At 39.8% G+C, this 3,842-nt stretch overlaps 1 long non-coding RNA gene across 1 annotated transcript; it reads left to right on the top strand.

Annotated features, from left to right (window-relative positions):
• The first annotated feature begins 2,272 nt into the window (after positions 1 to 2,272).
• Positions 2,273 to 3,112, top strand: LOC145660112 (uncharacterized). The gene is made up of 3 exons (XR_014126278.1): positions 2,273 to 2,406; positions 2,686 to 2,790; positions 2,894 to 3,112. It is a non-coding gene; the product is annotated as an uncharacterized LOC145660112 (long non-coding RNA).
• The last annotated feature ends 730 nt before the right edge of the window (positions 3,113 to 3,842 follow it).

Here is a 3,842-nt window from a genome sequence, read left to right as displayed (position 1 = left end):
GTGAAAGATATCCAGCCAGCAGTGGTTCAGTGGTCAGACAATGACCATGACTGGAGTTGGAGGATGGTTAACACTAACTGTGTGTTACACCAGATGGGCTAAAACCACTGACTCTACACGATGTTTCTAATTCATTTATATTTTAATGCATGTGACAGAGAGCATAAACTTGCATAAATTCTGTAACAAAAGGATGTTAAACATTTCACAAATGGATTTGTTTTGTCTTCATATGATGGTTCACAGAAGAATGTCACTGGTTGTACAGGTTACTTCATAACAGTAGTGTAACATGTCAGTGTTTCTGCTCTCTCTAGTCTGTAAGGATGTTGTGAATCCTCCTACAGTGCTGAGTGGATACGTGGGAGGGTCTGTCCTGCTGCCCTGTTACTGCACTGAACTGCTGGCCGAGCCAAAAACCGTCAGATGGAGTTTTATAGAAGAATCTAATTTCATCTACCCAACTGACCAGACAAACCGTTACACTGATAGAATTAAGCTGGTTACTGCTCAAGGAAATTTCTCTCTAATCATATCTGGTCTGACTAAAGAGGACGGGGGACAGTACAGGTGTAGCATCAGCAGTCATCATCTTATAGAGGTCCAACTCCAAGTAACAGGTAAACCAACCTCTTGTATATTTAATGTATGAAATGTTGTTGACTGCATATAGCGACTGGTCTGTACCAATAACTACTGTACAACATAAAACAAAAAATCTATCCAGTGGCAGGATCTGCAGTTCTACTTCTGTCTGTTTCTAGTTACATTTTCTGTTTGTATTTGTATTTCATGCATGTAGTTAATGACTCTTGTCCGCTATCCTGTTATATATACATAGTGTATATAGATAGATAGATAGAGGGAGGGAGGGAGGGAGGGAGGGAGGGAGGGAGCGAGAGATGGAGAGAGAGAAGGAAGGAGGGACAGAGAGAGGGAGAGATAGAAAGAAAATTTTAAAAAGACAAAGAATGGGGATAAAAACAACGTTTGACTTTATGAAACAAAATAGCGTTGCGCTTCCTTTTCACAATACAACAAGGCGGTGAACGTCAACGCATTTCCTTGAGTTGTAATAAGTATGCATGTGTGTGTGTGTGTGTGTGTGAGAGAGAGAGAGAGAGAGAGAGAGAGAGAGAGAGAGAGAGAAAAAAGAGCAGAGAGAAGAGTCTCCTCTCACAGCTGGTGCTGACACTGAGTTCATTAACACACACTAACACTAACACATCAGGACCAGTCTGAAGTACAAACAATCAGACCAAACCAAATTATTACACTTCACAAACTAAACTACATCACCCACTGGAACACAAACACAAGCACAAAGCAAAATGCAACGTTATCTGGCCCTAAAACGTCAGTACACGGTAGCAGACGACCTGTACACAGTGACTGACATTAAACACAGAACCACGTTGACAAAGTCCAGACTCAGAGAACACAGCCTGGCCGTCCAGACCAGCCGATATAAATGTTATGGCTGCCCACAGAACAGAGACTCTGTCAGCAAAAAAAATCTGAGACGGTCCACCCCAACTTTAAGTGTCTGTCTAACACTGACAAACTGCCCATCCTACTGGGCAAAAAGAAGGAAAGCAGCGCTTTAGCTGGGTGATACATATCTGCCTGCCATAAGATGAGGGACAGTGATTAACCCACCCAAACATACACACACACACACACACACAGACTATATTACCCAGTTTATAAAAGTTACCTAACTATTTATCATTATTAACTATTTATTATTATTAACTATTTGTTATTATTAAGTATTTATTATTTTCCATCCTTATTATTTATTTATTTTCCTTTATTTTCACTTTTACTTCTTCTAATTATTATTATTTCAGACCAATTACAGTTTCTCTTCAAGTTCTTTTATAACAGAATTCTTAATTTCCATAATTGCAAAGGTTGTAATGTTGTGCAATGTTCATGTTGTAATACCGCTTTGGCAATACTATAGTTGTATATGGTCATGCCAATAAAGCTTACTGAACTGAAATGAACTGAGAGAGAGAGAGAGAGAGAGAGAGAGAGAGAGAGAGAGAGAGAGACCCGACCCAGGAGCCCCTAATTCATTCACTCTCAGAAAACGACTGAAGGACACACTGCACCTACAGAGCTCTGCAGCTTCAGACGTAGCCAACGTATCACCACCACTGACACACAGAGAACTGAACACGTCTGTTTGGCCAAACTGTACATACATCAGTTCTGTAGTACAAAATCTAAACTTGTTAAATACATAACAGTCCTGAACCCTCATTACTTATAACTGATCACACTTTTCTATTCTTGCAGAGGCTCCATATAAACCTGTAAATCCTCCTCCAGTGGACACTGACACAACAAGTCCAACAGCTTCAACTAAACCTACTACTACAATGACGTCTCCAAATGGTTAAATGGTTTCTTTAAATCTGTGATGTTTCTGAGAATAAAAGTTATTTAATGTGTCATTTAATGTAAACTCTCAATGAAGTATAATGCCTGACTCTGTAACTTCAAACTGAGCCTGTAGAGACGTATTACAGACCCATTCATGTTCTTTTCTATTTGCTTGTGTGTCAATAAGAATATGCTTTGAATGCTTGTTAAACATTCATACAATATAATATTTAAAATGACAATTAATACATTTAAATTTAATATAAATGCTTCCCACATTCCCACATGCAGGTGCTCACACTTCTCCACTGTACACACGTCATGTCATATTAGCTGGTGTGGGGGTTTTACTGCTGTTGATGGGATTAGGAGGAGTCATCTGCTGGAGATACAGAGGTACACATACACACACACACACACACACAAACACACACACACACACACACACACATAAATACATACATATCCACATCCATCTCACACTGAGTTAATTTTGTAGTTCAGAGACGTGAACAGACGGTGAGCAGAGAGGGACAAACAGGACAGAGGAGAGATCAGCAGACACAGGTGAGTGTCACACATCCATGTTATAATATCAGTGAACTCTGATTCAGTGCACAGATCTGTTCTACAGTGTCAAAGCTTGGATCAGTGAATGTGACTGTTTCTGCATGATTGTTCTGACATTCTGTACATGACTACAACGTTAAGATCGAAATAATGTAATTGCCAGCCAATCCCTTCATGTAACATCGACATGAGGCAAGAAACATTTGGGCCATATACAAAATAGCTTACTACATACTTATGCTGCATACTGGACTCATTATATACCGTATAATGTTTACTGTTCCCTGTAGTAGTATGATGCATAATATCCAGTGTGTACTAAAACGCAAACCATACTAAGGGGTCACGTGAACGTATGAAGTTCTACCCACTTGTGATTTACGGCCACCGTTGCATGATGAGATGCTGTACACCATGGAGACAGGCCTGGTCACGTACTGGATTATTTGGCCATAGCAGTATGTCATCTGGGTATCTTTTGTGTACTGGAAAAATTCATTTTGGTCAGACTAGTTTTCAAGCTCTCTTCAGTAAGCACTCATTAACTAAAGAAAAATTGATCAACAAACATTTATCATTTGTATTAAAAAGGGCAGATGATGTATGTATATGGTTACTCTGCTCAGCTACTTTATTAGGATCACCTTCACACTACATCCAGTTATCTTCTAGCTGCGTTATATACCTGTGTACAGTTCCACAGGCTTGTGTATAAACTTCAGACACACTGCTTTTCTTGTTACACACTCATACATGCTCTAAAGACACCACCACTGCAGAGACACTTCTTTGTTTAGAGTGGTCCACCATTCAGGTAGGATCCATTCAGCAGTGCTCCAGTGGTCACCCAGTAAACAGTGGTGCACACCTGCAAGATA

This window comes from Electrophorus electricus, chromosome 2 (assembly GCF_041902795.1).
Source record: "Electrophorus electricus isolate QZ-2024a chromosome 2, ASM4190279v1, whole genome shotgun sequence".
Taxonomy (NCBI): Eukaryota; Metazoa; Chordata; class Actinopteri; order Gymnotiformes; family Gymnotidae; genus Electrophorus; species Electrophorus electricus.
This window is presented reverse-complemented; position numbering and strand designations above follow the sequence as displayed.